We start from the raw sequence: 20,674 nt of genomic DNA on the forward strand, positions 1-20,674 counted from the left end.
GGGAAGACCTGGAGCTGCTGCAGCCTGTGCCAAGCTGTCGTGACTGCCATACACTTCAACACTCAGATGGGTGGTAACAGCAAAGGGCAGCAGTTTGAACTGATGATGACTGGCACAGCCGAAAACGCAGAAACCTCCTGGAATACCTTGTACCCTTTTATGATGGTAGCTGTCCTTGAGGTCAATAGAGCACATCCAGTTGTCCTTCCTCAAGAGAAGTAGAATGGACTGTACAGTGACCATCTAATACTTGGTCTGTTTTGCAAAACAGTTCAATCTGCTCAAATCCAAAATTGGCCTGAGGGTCCTTGCTCTTCTTCAGAACCAAAAAGAACATTGAATACACCCCAAATCCTAGTTGGCCTGGTGGGACCTCGTGGATGAATCCATTTACTAACAGCTCCCGAATTTCAATGGCTGCATCCCTTCTCTGATGGGATGGCATGCTGGCAGATGCTTAGTATTTAAGTTTGGAGTTTCCAAAAATGAAGTTGTATAGCCTCTGGACAGGACTCAATACCCATACATCAGAGGGGATAGCCTCCCAAGCTTCTGCGTTATGCAGCCAAACAACCACAGACTGCCTCCATAGCTACACAGTTGAGCAGTCCCTCAAGGTCGCCAAAAGTGCCTCCTGGAGAAGGCTCCACCATAGCCCTGGTTCTGCAGACATACCCTGCTGTGGTTAACCCCCCCCCCATAGGAGGACCCTTCAGAAGGAGCTTCCTAGAAAGGTTGCTGTGCTTTACTTTAAATAAAGAGAGACATTTACCCCCTTCTGGTTCTGAAAGAAGGTTGATTGAAGGATACAAAAACAAAATCCAATGCCAGACAGCATCTTTCAATTATGTTCACTTCTGGTCAAAGTGCTCTTAACCTTCGGTCCAAAATGTGAAGAGCCATGAAAGAGGGTGTTAATAAAGGATGCCATCAAAGCAGTCCACAAAATTGCCGAACCTTACCCAAGCAAGGTGACACATGGAATTGCTGGCTCCAGTGGCTCATGGTGTGCCATCAGCCCTGTTAGCAGACATATGGACATCTTGGCAATAGACTATGGTTGACAACTGAGTTTCCAGGATCTTCTGAGACTCTGTTGTCTGCTGTATCTTAACTATCTTTGGCCCTTCCAACACAATGTCACACTGAAGTCTTGCCTAGTGAGCAAGATAGTTTAACATCCTCAGCTCAAATGTGGCTGAGGCGTATGAACATTTCCCCAAATGATTCAATGTTCAAAATACCTATGCTGGAGATTAACCGAGGAACTCTCCTCTGAGATGTCCTCCTTAGTGGCTGCTGCCTTCACAACTGCATCAATGGCAGAACCCTTAATCCAGTGTTGCTAGTCCTTGAGAGGGGTGAGAATCTTACTTGTTTTCCTAGGAATCAGTTACATCATATCAGGCTCCTTCCACGCCCTCCAGTACACTAAGTCAATAAGGGCAGCCACAGGGGGAGCCACCAAGGACATGGACTGTCAAACCCTAAAGGACTCCAAAAATACTGACTCCTCTAGAGACTGGGTTTTGGCAAGTCCAGCACCCACACTGGCAAAACAGTTCCAAAAGATCACCAAAAGAGACATCACCACAAGGAGAGTTAGGGGACCCCTATCCTTCATCAAGTTCAGTATCTTCTGTGAGGGCTTCTTTAGGAGAATCCAGGTACTTCCTCTTTCATTGTCTCTTGCCTGAGACTTCCCACCCTAAACAATGGGTGCGGGGGGGGGGAGCAGGTGGCCATGAAGGTAAGGAACACTGGAGACCACCTGGGATGGGCTGTCCTAGAACTGACTGAAGTATATTCACAAGGACAGACGTCGAAGATGGTGGAATACTGGTTACAGCTGACCACTCCTCCTCCTGTTAGGAGAATATCCCAGACCTTGGATCTGAATGTCCCAAGGACACACGGGACTACAAAGATGCTCCAACCTGCCCTGATGCAGAGACCAGAGCCACACTGTCAAGGGCAAAGGCATTGAATGGGAGGGATGATCCTGACATTCAAATTATCAGACTTGACCTGGAAACCCCCAGTCTCAAAGTATCTGCTCAGAGGTCTGCTTGACTCCGAAGCTGCCAGAGTCAAGGAAACCAAGGTACGGTAAGAGCAAAAATCAGCCAAGCCATCAGATCCAACCCTAAGAGAGGAAAGATAAGCAGCTCTGATGACCTCAAATTGTAGGGCTCAAGGGAGGAAACAACTAAGTGGAGCTGAAGCCTCGGATTGAGGACCTGAAGAAGGGATCAGTCCTAAATGCATCTGGACTTGCAAAATGTATCGCAACAGCTTCTCCAAGTTAGCATGTCAAACTCCCATCCAAATGAGATGACAGGAGCCAACAAAGCCATGGATGGAGGCCTGCTTGATGGACAATGTCTATGACAATCAAATCCAAACAGGAAAAGCTCAGATCTGGGGTAGAGACCAGGCCACTCCATCCAGGACTCTTATGGAGCAGAAGGGGAGAAGGGCAAAAAAGTCCTGCCTAAAAGAGCTCCCTTTGACAAGAAAGGACTTGGGACACTCAGAGCAGGAGATGGAGCCTTCCCCACAGTTGTCGCCAAAGTCAATCAGGTCTGAGGTATCAAAGCAGATGATAGAATTGAAACCACTTGAGAAGCCAAGGGTCTTGGGACCTACAGATTTGGTGGACCAGAAAAGGAGGAGGAAGCCAACCGTTTCTGGTCCCCTTTGAAGTCTTGGGGCCCTTAGAGCCCTCTTTATGATCCCCAGTCACCCATATCACCCTGGTTGGAAGAAGAGGATTTGCCAGCCAGTAGTCCTTTTAGGACCAACTTGGCCCTTCTCTAACAGTATCACTGCCAAAGCCCTTGCAGACAGACAATGGCGACTCAAGGTGAGCAGCCTCAAGACAACACACCTGTTATAAGCATCTTGAGAACACACAGTGTGACCGCATACCACACACTTCTTAAAACCCTTCTCCATAATGCTAAACAAAAGGAACCCCCACACCTAAGACACAGCAAATAAACACAAACACACTAACCACAGTGGTCAGGAAAAGCCTGCTAACAAGAGCACACCTAACCCTATCAACTTATGTTACCTATCAGAAAAAACCCTATTCTGACACCAACTAGCAATATTTAGGGTAGAGGAAAAGGAAATTTCAAACTACACTAAAAAACTTTACAATGAAGGATGCACCCCCACTGAGCCAACGGCCAAGCTGCTGTCCAAGAATGGCAGCAAACAAGATCTGAGGTAATCTTAGTTGAGCAGGGGATTATGGGTGAAGGATGCAGAGCTCGGTGGGCTGAAATCTTTAGAATATGGCAGGTCTCTGATCCGAGACAGATCTACTAATCTACAGGTTAAATCCAGAAGGAAAAGACTTCAAAAATTAACATTTTCCTGTAAAAACACAGGAAAAAGCACTTTATAAACACTTATCCCAGCCACAAAAATAAAACACCACAGCTCTTACCACAGATGAAGTAACTTTTAATAACTTTTTACCACAAAAGTAAAAAGTGGCACTCCCAAATAAAAATAAATGAAAATCACATGACAATCAACACTTCTATCTTCAACAAATATTTTGCAGAAAAAAGATACAATTTTTAACAAGCACAGTAGATTTTTTCCATGAAGGGAACTTACTTGCTCAGCAATGAAGCACCTTTAGCCAAGCATCAATGCTCAAAAGCCTACTTCTGGAAAGCTCTGAATAGCTTGGCACCCAAATGTGACTTAGCTCAGCTCGGGATAACAATGGTTTTTGCATGTGAACCGTGCTCTGAAGCTTTAGAAGTTTTATGACTTTTATAGGCTTAGCAGGAAATAGCCTGTATTAGCTAAAGGCACTGCAGCAGTGATGCATATGATGAACATCTTCGGTTCAGAAGTCTGACAAAACATACTTGTGCAAGACTTGGTACTGTTAGTGTAACTCTGATATGCAGATTAAATGTTAAAGAAGCTAAGGTGGTGGCAGTTTGATATCACAGTGTGGGAAGGAGAAGAGAAAGTCTTTCGGGCCTGGCAGACAGCATCTGCTATGGAAAGACTTTTCTTGTATATAAAGTTGGGAGGCATTTCAGCTGATTTATTTGATATCACATGCAGGATATATGTGCAGATCCACAAAACAAGCAGTAGCAGAATTACTCATTCTAAAGACTTAAACCTTGCCTGTGATATAAACAGGACATGCTGGAGAGATATATATGTATCCCAGAGACTACCCAGTCTACGGAACAGGCTCCCCATCAATGTGAAGCAGAGTTCCTCCCTAACCAAATTGAAACTGGAAATTCATCCCTAATTTGGCACCCATGTCTCAAATGCAAACAGGTACCCTATAAATGGTTCATCTCCCAGGCCCATGCTTACACTTATCGAAGGTATCAGAACTTGACAGAGATTTGGATGCATGGCTAGACTTAAAAAGGCCCTTGTGGTCGTCAGCCTAGTAAACACCTATGAACCTATAAGAACACTGCAAACTGAGAAACAATTTGCAAAATATACAATGAAGATCACCATAACAGCGATTGGAAGGGCACTAACTCCAAGCAAAATCTCTTTGGACTGGTTTTGTGTTTGCCTTTACATACATGCACAGCAAATAACTAATACACAGAAATTGAAACTGATATTCAGTGCGCCTTTCCTTACAAATTTCTGCTTCATACCAAACTTTGTTGTTACAGAGCCATAAAGCCCTGTTTCAACTCAGGAGACAAAGGTTTGATTAGCAGGGTAGAGCTGGCAAGGGGAGATGAGTGCACCTATTGAACAGGAAGCTTCTAATGCCACAATCCCTCAGAAGAGGATTGACACACAAAGACTGCTGGGGGGAGGGTTTACAGCCACTAAGTTGCTTATGCAGTAGTCTCTGATGCAATTGAGGAAGCACTTGCACAGGTAAAGGAAAAGTGGCCCCTGTAAGGACAAAGGTCGCATATATGCTCTCACTCAGGAAAGACTTGTGGATAATATACTATGCCCACATTGTCAGGATTCTACAGTGGACATACCCCCCCCCATGGATGGTTGGATATGGATGGTGGTTCTTGCCCCCACATTGGTGACACCCAGTAAAGGACACAATTTAAATCAATCGTGGGAGGCTTGATGGTTGGCAGGCACAGGGGGCAAAAAGCATACAAAAAAAACCTTCTAATTCATAAACATCTTAGCAGGTATTGTGGACACCAGTGTGCATATTTAGATATACATATTACACTCCTTTGACATTTCTACTCCAATAACAAAAAAAAATCATTATAGTGAAAAATATGGACTATAAATATGTTTTTATAAACTGATTGTGGTGTAGTTTCTAACAGATATTAGTATATTTAACTGTGTAATGACCATAAGATGATTTGTAGGCAAATGTACTTTGGTCGGTCTGAGAATTTCTCCAAGGTACAAGACAAAAAAAAAGGGCCTTGCATGCCATAAACTCTTAACACAGTTTCCAAAAGTAACACAGTTAATGGAAGAACAGGAAAATAAACTAGTAAATGTGAACAATACCGTAACAGAACTCAATGAAGGCTGTCCCACAAATAACGTCACCATCAAACAGACTCTTCAGTCCAGTGTAGTAATTCACGAAGATTTAATAACACATAGCAAGATAAAAATACATAAGTTAAGCGCTTTCATTTCCTCAAACAACGGAAACTTCTTCAGAACAAAGTAATTAATCATCTACCACTCGTATATATTATCTAGTTAATTAGTCTAATTGATCTTTCAATTCACTTCCCAAGCACATTTAAATTTAAAGAAACATTGTGGTGTGATTGTTATTACTCAAAAACATAACATTCACATATTTAACTTATATTAATGTACTAGCTGTACACTTAATAATGTATTACAAGACCACAATGAAAGCCTGTAAAAATAATAATAACTTAACTTGAAATTATATCTATTTCTGACACTTATAATTTAAAATACAAATATACAAAATATCAAACAAAATAAACATCCAAAAAAATGTCCAATACCATACACTCATAAAATCACCTGTATGTCAAATGTTTGTTTAAACAACCATGTACATAAAACCACAACACCAAAATAAAATAAAATCAATATAAATATATAATATACAGTGTATAAAATGTATACATAATGTATATAACTACATCATTGGTTAAATAACTCCCTATGGTTTTTGGCCTTATCTTGTATTTTCCTTTTAATTTTATTAGCTCTCAGTTTTAAAGCTGGTAAAAGGGACATGTGATCGTTCAACCCAGGGGCTGTGTTGGAATCCAGTCTCAGTTGCCAGATAAGTTCCCTGTAACTGAGCTGGTTTTCCCAATCACCACCTCTACTATTTTTTGGTACCTTTTCCAAAACCCAAAATTTATAAGTGGCCTGTTCACAAGTTAAAGTGTGCCTATAAAGGGCATTAGTTTCCTTTTTCCTGGTAATATCATATGTGTGTTCGTACACCCTCTGACGTAAGTGCCTTTCGGTCTTTCCCACATAATGTGCCCAACATGAAGTACAATACGCCAAATAAACTACTCCACTGGTGTAACATGTACAGTAGCATTTCCCTTTTAATGCAAACTGAATAGTGGGTAGTTTAATTTCATCCATATTCGCCATAAATGTACACTGGGGGCATTTACCACAGCGGAATGTACCATTTCTTTTGTTGTTATCCTCCCACTTGCCATTTCCTCTCAAAAATAGTTTTAAATTTGCCCCTTTTCTAAAACTGTAACGTAAACGTCTGTCAAATATGCCTACACTATTAGGCATGCTCTTAAAAGTACAGTTTTGTACCTACCATAAATGTAGATGTTCGAAGATCCACATTGCTGCAGTCCTTACACTTGGGGTAGTCCGCTGTCCTCGGTCCGCCCGAATATCAAAGTATTAGGCTGACGTCGGTCAAGGCGCTTAAGACTGACATCAGGACGTCAGGGTACAAATGCGCATGACCGACGTCATATCCTCAGTCTTTTCTTGCCCCAGATGTCAGAAGACCCTAAACAGAAAGGTCAAAACCAAAAGACAGCAAAAAACAACCAACCACCCTTGCACTAATCATATGAACAATATATACAATATGTACAATATTTACAACCCAAACCACACAACCGCCTCTAACAACAGAGGGGAAGGAGGGAGGGTAAATTGGACTGCAGCAATGTGGATCTTCGAACATCTACATTTATGGTAGGTACAAAACTGTACTATGTTCTTCATCTCACATTGCTGCAGTCCTTACACTTGGGTAGAATCCCAAAGCAGAGGTAAGGGAGGATGGCAAAACTATAAAGTAGTAGGAGCTGCCAAAATGCCCTGTAAAATAGCAGTGGCAAACCCAGCCCTAGATTTAGGGTAAAGTGGAAGGTGGTAATGCTTAGAGAAAGTATGCACTGAACTCCAAGTAGCTGCCTCCAAAATATCTTTAGTTGCCACCCCTTAAAAAGCTGTAGAAGTGGCAGTAGCTCTAGTGGAATGAGGCCTAATCCCAGCTGGAACCTCCTTACCATGATGGGAATAACAGAAAGCAATACACAACCCAATCCACTTAGAAATAGTTTGTTTTGACACAGACTTGCCCTGAGAACCCAAAGCAAAAGAAACAAACAACTGCTGAGACTGCCTGAACCCTTTAGTTCTGCTCAAATAATATCGTAACTGCCTGTGTATATCCAAGGTGTGCAAAATCTTTTCCCCTTTATTTTGAGGGTTTGCATAAAAAGTAGGCAAATGAATAGTTTGGTTTAAAGCCACACTAGAAACCACCTTAGGCATAAAGGAAGGATTAGTACGTAAAGATACCCTGTCCTTATGGAAAATTAAGAAAGGCTCAACTGCCATAAGGGCCTGTAATTCAGAAACCCTTCTGCAGAGGTAATGGCCAACAAAAAAGCAGTCTTCCATGATAAATATTTCAACTCGGCAGTAGCTGCAGGCTCAAAAGGTTGTAGAGTGAGTTTCTCCAACACAAAATTGAGATCCCAAGCAGGAGTAGGAGCTCTACGTGGGGTCTTATATTCTTTGCCCCTCTAAGGAATTGCTTAAACAAAGGATGAGAAAACAATGGTGGATCACAGTCATAGTGAGCAGAAATTGCTGCAGCATGAATCTTAATAGAAGAGAAGGACAATCCTTTGTCCAGTAACTCAGCAAGATATTGAAGAGCCACACTGAAATTAGGCTTAGCAACATCAAATTCCTTTGCTGCACTCCAAAATAAAAATCTCTTCCATTTATCTGCGTATACTTTCCTTGTACTAGGCCTTCTGGCCTCCAAAATAACATTCAAAACTTGCTGGGGAAGCTGAGACCCTCCAGGGTTTAAAACAGAATATGCCAGGCTGTTAGGTGAAGAGAGTGAAGTTTGACATTGAGTAAATGACTGTTCTCTTGAGACAGCAGGTGTGGAATCAAGGCAAAGGCCATGGAGGCTCCCAACCAGACTTCTCAGTAATGGGTACCAGTGCTGTCGAGGCCAATCTGGAGCTATTAGAATCATCTTTGGCTTGTCCTGTCTGACCTTTAGGAGTACCTTTGGGAGGAGAGGCAGAGGTGGAAAGGCATACACATGAAGATTGCTCCAATTGAAAGAAAGAGCATCCACTTTCCAAGCTGTGGGATGAAACCTTTTTGTGCAAAACTTTGGCAGCTGGTAGTTTAGTGGAGAAGCGAACAGATCTATGTCTGGAGTTCCCCATAACACTGTCAATTTCTGAAATACATGAGGATCCAATTTCCACTCGTGGGGATCCATAATTAGATCTGCTCAACACATCTGCTAAGGAGTTCTGTGCTCGGCAGAAACCTTGCCTGAAGATTGAGCTGTAAACTGAGAGCAGGCTCCCACAAAATCATTGCTTGCCTGCATAGAGGATAAGAATGTGTTCCCCTTGCTTGTTGATGTACCACATGACAGTTGTGTTGTCTGTTAGAACCAACACCTGCCCTGGAAGAAGTAAATCCTTGAAAGCTATTAATGCAAATTGGACTGCTAACATCTCCTTCAAGTTGATATGTAGATGTTGTAGTCTGGCAGGCCACGTGTCTTGTATCCACTTTCCATTTAGATGAGCTCCCCAAGCTTTGTCTGAGGCATCTGTCGTTAGAATCTGACTCGCCTCTGGCCGGGTCACACAGAGTCCCTTGTTTAGGTGACATTCCTGAGCCCACCACAAAAATTCCTTTTGAATGCAAGGTATTATCTGAATGACAGTGTCCATATCTTGGCAGTTCTGTGTCCATACAATTTTGAGATACCATTGTAGCTTCCTCATATGCAGTTTGGCATTGGGAAGTACCAGAATACAAGATGCCATGAACCCCAAGGCTTGAAGGACTGTCCTTCCTGTCAGCCTGGACTGATGAGACAATTGATGGAAGTAAAGGGAAAGATTCTTTTGTTTGTCCGGGGTCAAAAAGGCCATCTGGGATGCTGTATTCAGTCTCACACCCAGAAAGCACATGTCTTGAGAGGGTACTAGACTGGACTTTATTTCGTTCACAGAATACCCCAGGCATCTTAGCACTGCTATCACGTATTGCAAATGATGAAGAAGCTCGTCCCTTCCTTTGGCCAGAATCAGGCAATCGTCCAAATAAGGATAGATCTGTATTCCTCTTAGCCTGAAGAAAGCTATCACTGGAGCCAGAACCTTTGTGAACACTCCGCCCCGAGTAGATACGCCAAAGGCCCATGCAGAGAACTGATAATGAGACGTCCCAGCTCGGACACGCAGATACTTCCTGCAACTTAGCCTGATAGGAACATGAAGGTAAGCTTCCTTGAGATCCAGAGTCACCATCCAGTGATCTTTGCCCAGCAGAGGTAAAAGCTATTGTAACGTCAACATTTTGAACTTGGGAATGTCCAGATAAGTGTTGAGGATAGATAAATCCAAAATTGGTCTCCACGTGTTCCCCTTCTTTGGTACTAGGAACAGGCGAGAATAAAATCCTAGGCCTACTTCTGGCAGAGGGACCGGCTGTATGGCCCCTATTTGCAGCAGCAGAGAAATTTGTTTGTGAGCCTCTATTCTTTGCTGAGGAGGAGCGTCTGGCATGCCTTTGAAAGGAGGCAAGGTATGGAAATAAAACCTGTAACCTTGGTGTATAATATCCAATACCCATCTGTCCTGGGTAATTAAACTCCAATTTTCTTTGAAGAGTGCCAACCTTCCTCCCAAAGGTGCTGCCAGACAAGAAGGCTCTGGCAGCTGAAAAGGTAGGTCATTGGGCCTGTTTACGAAAGGACTGGCCCCTGCCCTCAGCCGAAGACTGTGCAGGTGAACTCCCTGTTCTAGGTCTGAAAGAGCCCTGAGCTCTGCCCCTGCCACGTCTAGATCTTCCCTAGACTGTGAATCATAAGAAGAATCGTCCACCCCTTAGCAGGCCAATTCCTACTAAACTTGGAGGATGAACCTGCAAAAATCTTTAACAGTCTGCATAGACTTAGCCTTGTCTTCCATTTTCTTTAAAACTGCCTCCACAGGTGAACCAAACAATACATCAGACTGTAAAGGAGCATCTAAAATCCTTGTCTTAACATGGTCAGATAAGTTCTGATCCCTCAGCCAGGCGTGCCTCGAAGAACTGACCCAGTGGCAGCCACCCTAGACGAGGCCTGTACAGCATCAAATCCACATTGTAAAGAATGCTTACCCACCTGTTCAGAAACATGTACCAAATCTTGTAATTCTTTACACTCAATGCCTTCCGCCAGAGCATCTACCTTAGACTTCAATTGAGAAAGAAGATAGTTTTGATATTTCAACATGTGAAACTGGCAATTCAAAGCCCTCATAGCTAAAGTGGAAGAAGTATAAACTTTCTTTCCCCATCTATCCAAAGCTCTGGCCTCTTTATCTGGAGGAACCGGATTTTTACCACAGAGGCCTTGACACCCTTAGGTCCCTGACTAACTGTTTGCGGGTCTGCCCTAGGACTCTTATACAGATATTTATGAGCTTCAGGCACCCTGTAATACCTGTCCGGTTTAACAGGAGCAGGAGGCAAAGAATCAGGATTAAGTGAAGCCTCTGCAAACACATCTTCCACAACATCCAGAACAGGAGGAATAGCCAAAGGCCTATGCTGGGGTAAAAGCAAAAATTCCTAAGCCTTTTCCTGGAATCAGAGAAGTCCTGACCTTCCCACTTAAAATGTTCCCTCATAGAATGAAGAGTCTCTGAAAAGAAAAATCCTCTGGAGGAGAAGCAGAAGGAGTAGAATCATCCACATCAGAATCAGAATAAGGAGAATACTCCTGCAAGTCTTCAGCCGAAGACTCTGAAACATCGAAACCTGCTCAAAACTCCCCAACTCTGGTTCCACCCTAGGCCTCTTATCAGGAGGGGCAAAGAACCTCTAATCAAAGTAATTAAATCTTCTGCCATTTTGAGCATGTGCTTCTTGGGCACAGATCCTGAAGAACTAGGAGTGACACCAACAGAAGCTAAACCTGGCCTGCCTCTGGGAGAAGCCTTGGAAACAGAAGGAGAGGGCCTAACCACCCTAGGAAGGGAGGGAGTACAGTAACCTGAGAAGCCCCTTCAGCCTGACCTGCCTCCTGAGAGGCCACATCCTGCAATATCAAAGTCTCCCCTGGGACTCCAGAGAAGCCTCGGTGGAACCACCGGTTCCACTGACACCTCAAAGAACCGGCGTCCGTGCGGACGACTCTTCTTCCTGGGTTTAGCTGCTTTGTCTTTGCGCTTCTTGAAGAAGCGGGCCGGAGCATCCGGCGGCATATTGTAATTGCACCGCTTCCGAAGACCAACCTGGCACAATCTAACCTTCGGCAATAGTGCGCTTATTAAACCTAGCACAAAGCGACACCCAACAACGTTGTGCTCAGGCCCCAAACAAGGAATACACAAAGTATGATAATCTCTATGCAGTATCTGCTTCCCACAAGAAATACAGTTATTCACTTTTTCTGACATCCGGTAAACCACTGAGGCAAGAAAAAACTAAAATATTCCCCAACGGGGTACTTAGCCAACTTTGACTCGGTCTGAAACTCCGAATTCGAAAAATTTCAGAACGCCGAACGGCACTTGCAACGCTGCTTCTGCATCGGACCATGCGGCAAAAAAGACTGGGGATATGACGTCGGTCATGCGCATTTGTACCCTGACGTCCTGATGTCAGTCTTAAGCGCCTTGACCGACGTCAGCCTAATACTTTGATATTCGGGCCGACCGAGGACAGCGGACTACCCCAAGTGTAAGGACTGCAGCAATGTGAGATGAAGAACATCATATCCCAGGTCCTATTAATAACCTTTTTTACTAAGTTGGTATTAGCGTTGTATGTCATAACCAAAAAAGGAGTTCCTAAGGGTGTACTAGGAACTACGTGATTAACATCGTCAAAATTGTTGTCCAAAGTACTGTGATCCATTGTAGTCTCTATATTCAATAAGGGAATATATTTTGTCCCCCATCCCTTTAATATTTTTCCTTTAATGGAGAAATGATGGAATTAGGGTAACCTCTTTCCAGAAATAGCTTTTGTACATAATTTAATTCATTACTCAATTCCTCATATCTTCTTGTCATCTGGGCCACCCTTACCATCTGTCCTTTGACAATATTCCTCTTCTGTAGTGGGGGATGGTTGCTACAATAGTGAAGATAAGAATTCGAGAAACGAGCTTTCCTGCAAATACTAGATATAAATGTTCTACTGTTATAGTCCTTTTTAATAGTTAAATCCAGGAAATGTGCTTCATCCATATTAAATTCATGTGTGAACCAGAGAAATGTGGTGGATTCATTAAAATACTGTAAAGCCTCCAGGGCCTCTTCAAGTGTACCTCCCCACACAATCAAAATGTCATCTAAAAAGCCGTAATATCTGATATTAGTCATGAAAGGTGACGAAAACAAAATGTAATTCCCAAAATAACATAACTATGTTTGCAAAAATGGGGGCATAAGCTGCCCCCATTGCAACCCCATCGACCTGTTGGTAAATTTCGTCTTGGAAATAAATAAAATTATTTTTTTAAGACCAGTTCTATATTCTCAAGAATTAGTCTAAATTCATTATTAGACAAAAATTTTAATTCAATTAACATATACTCAAACCAATCAAGTCCTATGTTATGCGGAATAACAGAAAAAAGGTCCTTAACATCTATGGTGAAAAATGCATAATGGGATTGAAAAGACAATTGATTTAATTTCTTTAATAGGTCCCAAGAATCAATAAGAATGTGCTTTTATAGTTTATAAAAAGGTTTTAATTTTGAATCTATATATATGGCCAATGGTTGTGTTTTAGAGCCTTCAGATGTTACAATAGGTCTCAGTGCCACATTTTCTATACCTTTGTGTGTCTTAGGGATACCAAACATAGTGGATAAAAAAGTTTTTTCCACCTTAAAAAATCTATATAGCTTTTCGTCAATCAAACCCTGCGTTAAATTGTCTTCTATCACTATATCAATCTTTTGATAGGCTATATTTAATTCATTTCTAGAAGAAATAGTGTACCTGCCATACCCATTTAGAATGTCCATCATTTTGGCAGTGTACATCCAGTTGTTCATTAATACCACACGACCCCCTTTATCAGGCTTCATAATCCTGATATCAGAGTGTAGAAATCTAATTTCTTCCAACGTTAAGCTTTCTTCTGCTGACAAATTAGATTTAACACTAAAATGTCTATTGTGATGTACCAATGTTTTCAATTCATTGATAACCACATTTTCAAAGTTGTAAATATCACACTGTAAGGCGGGATTATATGTACTTCTTCTAGTTAGAACATTCACATAACCATTAGTGTTGTTAGTGATGTTAATATTAGCATTACTGTTTTGTTTTGCTAAAAATTCCAAATTTAATTTCCTAGTGAACAATTTGATGTCTAAAAATAATTCTGCCATGTCCAACCTCCTAGTTGGCACAAAGGTAAATCCCTTTTTGAATAGGGAAAAATGTCTATTCTCAATTTTTATGTCCGTATAATTGTAAATAAAGAATTCACTACCTGGTTGACTAACTATATTTTCCTTATTAAATGTAAAAGTGTCTAATTCTGGGGTCCCAATGTCCTCAATCATATTTTCTCCTATATTTAATGCACAACACAGGACTGGACATTGTTCACTGTTAGCTGAAGCAGTCAATATAACATTCTCTTGACTCGTATACTGTTCACTGTCTAAATCAAAATGCTCGTCGTCATTTTCCACAATATTATGCATGTTAACATCATGGTAAGGTGTATCATAACTAATATGGGAATCAACTACTGATATCTCTGTGCATGTTGGTTCATCACTTGAGCATATGTAGGGTGCGGGTGGAAGTTCCGTATTCTTTCGGACCTTCTTGGTCCCTCCTGTTCTAAAGGGATGTCATTAACAATTTCATTGTTCCCCCTTAAACAAATCCCAGTGTCCAAGTCTATTTCGCCCCTGTTATCAAGATATTCATATTGTCTAGGTTGTTTAAACCTAGTGTTACGTTGGTTCCAGTGTGAATAAACATGTTGGGATCTCGCCCTAGTGTAACCCATTGTTTTGTCCATTGTGATTGTTGTTATGGTTATTGTTGTAGGTTAATAAATACACTTGTTGGTGTTCATAAGCCCAATCATCTCTCTCCAATTTACCCATCTTTCTCTTATAATTCTTTGTCACTATGTTGTCAACGTCGTTAAACAACCTGAAGTAGTTATATTTGTGTTCCCTTACTGTAAATAGTAAATCTTCAGTTATCTCCTTATTAATTCTATCTATTTTGCCACTTAGTTCATCAAGTAATACATTATTGTTATTAATCATAGCCTTAATTATCATGTTGGGCACATTATGTGGGAAAGACCGAAAGGCACTTACGTCAGAGGGTGTACGAACACAAATATGATATTACTAGGAAAAAGGAAACTAATGCCCTTTATAGGCACACTTTAACTTGTAAACAGGCCACTTATAAATTTTGGGTTTTGGAAAAGGTACCAAAAAATAGTAGAGGTGGTGATTGGGAAAACCAGCTCAGTTACAGGGAACTTATCTGGCAAATGAGACTGGATTCCAACACACCCCCCTGGGTTGAACGATCACGTCCCTTTTACCAGCTTTAAAACTGAGAGCTAATAAAATTAAAAGGAAAATACAAGATAAGGCCAAAAACTATAGGGAGTTATTTAACCAATGATGTAGTTATATACATTATGTATACATTTTATACACTGTATATTATATATTTATATTGATTTTATTTTATTTTGGTGTTGTGGTTTTATGTACATGGTTGTTAAAACAAACATCTGACATACAGGTGAATTTACGAGTGTATGGTATTAGACATTTTTTTGGATGTTTATTTTGTGTTTAATATTTTGTATATTTGTATTTTAAATTATAAGTGTCAGAAGTAGATATAATTTCAAGTTAAGTTATTATTATTTTTACAGGTTTTCATGGTCTTGTAATACATTATTAAGTGTACAGCTAGTACATTAATATAAGTTAAATATGTGAAAGTTATGTTTTTAAGTAATATCACACCACAATGTTTCTTTAAATTTAAATGTGCTTGGGAAGTGAATTGAAAGATCGATTAGACTAATTAACTAGATAATATATACGAGTGGTAGATGATTGATTACTTTGTTCTGAAGAAGTTTCCGTTGTTTGAGGAAATGAAAGCGCTTAACTTATGTATTTTTATCTTGCTATGTGTTATTAAATCTTCGTGAATTACTACACTGGACTGAAGAGTCTGTTTGATGGTGACGTTCTTTGTGGGACAGCCTTCATTGAGTTCTGTTACGGGATTGTTCATATTTAACAGTTTCCAAAAGTCTTACAATAAGCTATGCTGACGCCTTACACAGGCAACTCAAACATGACATGCACTTACCAAAGCAACATTAAGGAAATTGGTGTACAATTCCAAAATTCCTTTTTGCACAACACATCAAACTTTCTTGAAAGTAACAAGAAATAAAACATACAGCTTTAGTCAGGTCTAACTAAAAGCCATCAACACTGGATAAAATTATTAACAAGGCACCACATCTGCTATAGATACTACCTATGCTCAGTACAGACCACTTTATGCTGTGGTTGTACGGATAGATGCAGGACTTCACTGAAGAGGTAAGGAAAAATCTTCCAGTCCTGGATTACATTCAATAGTTTGTAATAAGAATAAGGTCAAACGCAGTCTAGCGTGTTTTATATGCCCCTTACCGTCTTTGAACCTACCGCTCTGCAATACTAAATATTTATACTTTTGTTTGAACCTTTCATTCTCTATCTCCCTTCCATTTAGTTGGCATACGAAAAATTCTGCAAGACTGCATGTTTGCTTGGGGTGGGGGGTACAAAGCAGTACATTCCGTTACATTTTTTATTTCTCCCTTAAGTTAAACTTGTACATCACTGTATTTACATCATGCCATTATCAAGTCACAGTTTAAATTATCTCTTAACTTGGATTTTTCACTATGACAAGCATAGGATTCAAAACAGTCTACATGTGTGTAACTATTGCCTTTCACGCGCATTTTAGATCTAAAAAGCCTTCTCTCTCAATAACACTAAGCAAATTATCTTCAATACTATACAGAACTGTGATTTATTACATCTGCATCTTCTCAGAAAGCCAGCAGCCTCACCAGGGAAATGGTGCCAGTATTGCTCTGGGCGAATTAAAAGTGCTCCAGGCAACAGTGACAATGGAATTACCATTAGAATGCACTTGGCAGTCAGCTAGGTTAGTATTTCCAAGGTTAGCCAGTCAAACCTACATCCCACTCAAAACAGTTAAAAGTTTCTGAATCACCAGCATCTATTTTGGCTTCTAATACCTACAGTGCTACAGCAGTTAAAAACTAGACACGGCCAAAAGTTACGTAACATATCCAAAGTCCTCCTTTCTGCAATGAATTAATTTGTTTTGCTTTCAAAACGCTTTTAAACATTAACAGCCAAGAATTCTTCTATGATTTATTTTAAAACCCCAGTCAAAAGATACAGAGCAACTTAAAATCTGCTAACAGTACTCTGACATCACCTGATCAACATCAGACAGTTCTTTTTATGATTACACATATCATTCAATTAAAGCAGTATCTGTGTAACCTTACCAACTGCCTCTCAAAATGCTGTTGCTAAACTGTACAGGATTTCAGTAAAACTGGAACTAGATAATTAAAACTGCTTACCCTTTTACCTCCAATTAACTGACAGTCAAGGACTGCAGAAATGTCTGTATGTAGGGGTCAGATGAGCAGCATGGCACTAAGTAATATATCCATTTTGAAGAGATGAGTCTCCAGAAAACCACCACTGAGGTTGCTTTATTATACCAAACTTCACGGTTTAATCAACAGAATCACAAAGTCCTGAAAAGACATTTAGGAGGGAAGATGTTAAATAAATGTAGTCACACACGTGAACTTAAATCACTACACACAAGTAAATGAGCTAGTTTCAATGGCACGTATCTTCAGTTTATAAATAAAGCTCTAGTACTGAAAAATAGATCATCATGTAGGCAAGCAGACATACTTTTTATTTGCACTTTGCTACTCAGCACTGCTTTCTTTCATTTTCTATTGGACATTTCAAGTGCAGGTGAACATGGAATAAAGGAATTACCAATGAATATTACTATGTCCAGATGGCAGGGTGGTAGGGTGATTTTAAATACTTGTTGAAATCTCACAGGTCAGAAGTGTGATCCTCAGAAAAGAGAATATCTATTTTCAAACGGGAAATGCATATTAAGCCCAAAACTGTGATTTCTTGGAGTACTACGGTCCTTACAACAAGATATAGCAATCACAGAGTTAGTATAAAATAAGAAGCAAGGGCGATGGGGCCATAGTTCTCCTCAATGACAGTACACAAGGACAAAAAACTGCAAACATGCTTTAAAATGGCAGTACGGACATTCTGTGTTTATCTTCTGAAGTTCTGGGACTTGCAACAGCAGGTCTCACACATCTGATAGGGATTTCTCAGTACTGCAATTCCAAATCTCTCTCATGCATAAAAAAACACTGCAGAAAGTCTTTTCAGATAATCTTAAAACAAACTTCTAATGACATTGCTTCAGAACAACACTTTCAAGCAGAGTATATGCAGACTCTGACTCATACTCAACAACAGCACAGGCATGCTTACTCTGAAATGCAAAAAAACTGAGATACGTATTCAACATACGTAAGCTTGACAATGGTACTAGCACTGGCATTCAGATTAGATTTTAAGCAAAATTTTCTACACTTCTGAAAACAAAAGAAAAGTATCTTGGGAAGCACTAGTTACCAAAACAATATCTGCAGCAAGGCTTCCTGTCTTATGTCAGTTTCCAAAACGAGATCACAGTCAGCACTGTGTGTGTGTGTGTGTGTGTGTGTGTGTGTGTGTGTGTGTGTGTATATACACTAATATACAGACAGAAATACAAAAATATCACATTTCTCATCATCCTGCTGACGTACATACAAAGTATCATATCCTCTCAACTCTAACAGACAAATGTTATATACCAGTGGCAATTTTGTCTTACAAATAACATCAGCTTTCCTTTAAAATACTTTCCATACAGTATGCGATGAGTGCTATACATCCTCAGTAATGACAACATAATCATAACCAAATTACTTAAGTCCTGTTAATCAAAGATACTGCAGTTACGTACTTTGCAGCTGACTGTGGCAACCAGTGGACAGTGAATCGGAGATCAGAGAAGGCTTCAAGATCAACAAAACTAGGCTGAAGGCTGGAAGCTGACTTAAGGAAAAGCACAAGAGTTCAAAGAAATACTCACGGCTCTAGCACTTCAGGAAAGGGAAGAAACAGTTGTACTGGAAGAATGTTGGTGCCTCAAAACAGCGTGTGAGGACTACAGAACAGTTGCGCAGCCAGGCCAGATATGGAAATAAAAGTACTTAAGGAAAGGCGGTGATGGAATACAGAAGTCCAGAAAAGCATAAAAAAAAGCAGTGCAGGAGAAAGTGGGATACAGAAAGACCAGGCTATAAAGGAATACTGGTTGACTAACAAAGAGGCTAAGAGAGGAGTCACAATAGCAAAGAACAAGGCAACAAAGGCATTCCGATTATGGAAAGCGGCTTGGTAGACGGCAAAAAGAAATTAGCAGGTTGCAAGGAGAGGACAGAAAGATGGTCAAGATAGCTTTTGTAAGGGATGTCAGCAAAAACCTACTCACTGGTCCACAGCACACCAAAGGCAGATGGAAGGAGTATTCCCAGCAGCTTCTGAATGAAGAAAAACCCCACAGAATCTGTACTGCTCCAGACACAGCCTAGAATGAAAGAAGATGAGGAGCCCACATTTAAAGTAGGAACAGCACTGAGGAAAATGAAGTCAGGGAATGCAGCAGGATCAAATGAGGTCACGGCAGATGTGATAATGCTGCTGGTTGAACTTGAGAAGTGGCTGCTGAGGGTACTCTTAGCAACATGGAGAGAGAGAGGTGAATCTAAGATGACTGGAGAATAAGCATACTAGTGCCCATGTACAAGAACAAAGGAGACATCCATAACTGTGGGCAGTAGAGGTATCAAACTCCTGCCACACTGCATGAAAGTTCTGGACAGAGTGACTGACGAATACACACAGCAGTAAAAAGTAAGATGGGAGATGAGCAGTTCGGATTCAGATCTGGATGCAGCACAACTGATCCAATGTCTACAGTGAGACAATTGAGAAGATGCTAGAGATGAAGAAAGAATCTAAATGGGCATTAATAGACTTGGAGAAAGCATGTGACAAGATCCCAGGAAAGTTGAGTTGGGCGGTCCAGTAATGGTACAAAGTCCCACAAACACTGGTAGAATTGGTGTAAGCTATGTACAAGGACACAATGACTCAAGTACAATTAGTGTTCCGTCTCACAGAGGGGTTCCCCATGGGAGTGGGTATGCATCAAGCTTCAGCTCTGAGCCCTGTGCTATTCATAATGGTGACAGACTGCATCAGCAAATGGGTCAGAGGTGACTGATCAACAAAGCTGCTGTTATGTAGATGATGTGGCATTACACAGCAAGAACTTCAACAAAGGATAGGGAAATTGGATAGGGACCGAAGCGACAAAGGCGGTGGTGTTTCCATATTCATAAAGGATGCGCACACCTCCAGACTGGTAGCCCAACTTAATGCATCTGAGATACTTCAGGTGCAGCTCACATTGAGTAAGACAGGGATTCAGGTCATAGCCTGCTACAGGTCCCCAACCATGTCCCAAGACTCACACTCCACTTTCCTAAGCACCCTGGAGAATATTAGGGTCCAACCTAACACTCGCATATTGGGCGACTGCAAATACCTCTCCATTCACTGGGAAAACTACTCATGTACCAATACACTTTCCCAATGCTTTCTGGAATTCATTAATTCCAATGCTCTGGACCAGCTCGTTCTTAGCCCCACTAGAGGTAGCAACATCCTTGACCTAGTCATTACTAACATGGGTGACCGTTGCTCTACACCAATAGTCAACTCCTGCCTGGTTAGTTCCGACCACAAACCAATCAAATTGGAAATCCACATCCCTCCCACAACCCCACCCCCCCCAGAAAGGTAACCACCATGAAAAACTTCTCCAAAGCTAACTCTGGGCTCCTAAAAACAGAGGTGGCTAATTTCATGGCACCCATGCAAATGGAGAATAGTTGC

The 20,674-nt window shown here is 41.0% G+C and overlaps 1 protein-coding gene across 3 annotated transcripts in view; it reads right to left on the reverse strand.

Annotated features, from left to right (window-relative positions):
* The window catches only part of TCF20 (transcription factor 20), a 2,163,179-nt gene that overhangs the window by 1,380,480 nt on the left and 762,025 nt on the right, over positions 1-20,674 (reverse strand). For all 3 annotated transcript variants that reach the window (XM_044074720.1, XM_044074711.1, XM_044074667.1), the window contains exon 4: positions 17,191-17,370. The gene's annotated coding sequence lies outside the window, so the exon portion shown is untranslated. The remainder of the gene's footprint in view (positions 1-17,190; positions 17,371-20,674) is intronic.

This window comes from Protopterus annectens, chromosome 1.part1, assembly GCF_019279795.1.
Source record: "Protopterus annectens isolate FY-2018-M chromosome 1.part1, PAN1.0, whole genome shotgun sequence".
NCBI lineage: Eukaryota > Metazoa > Chordata > Ceratodontiformes > Protopteridae > Protopterus > Protopterus annectens.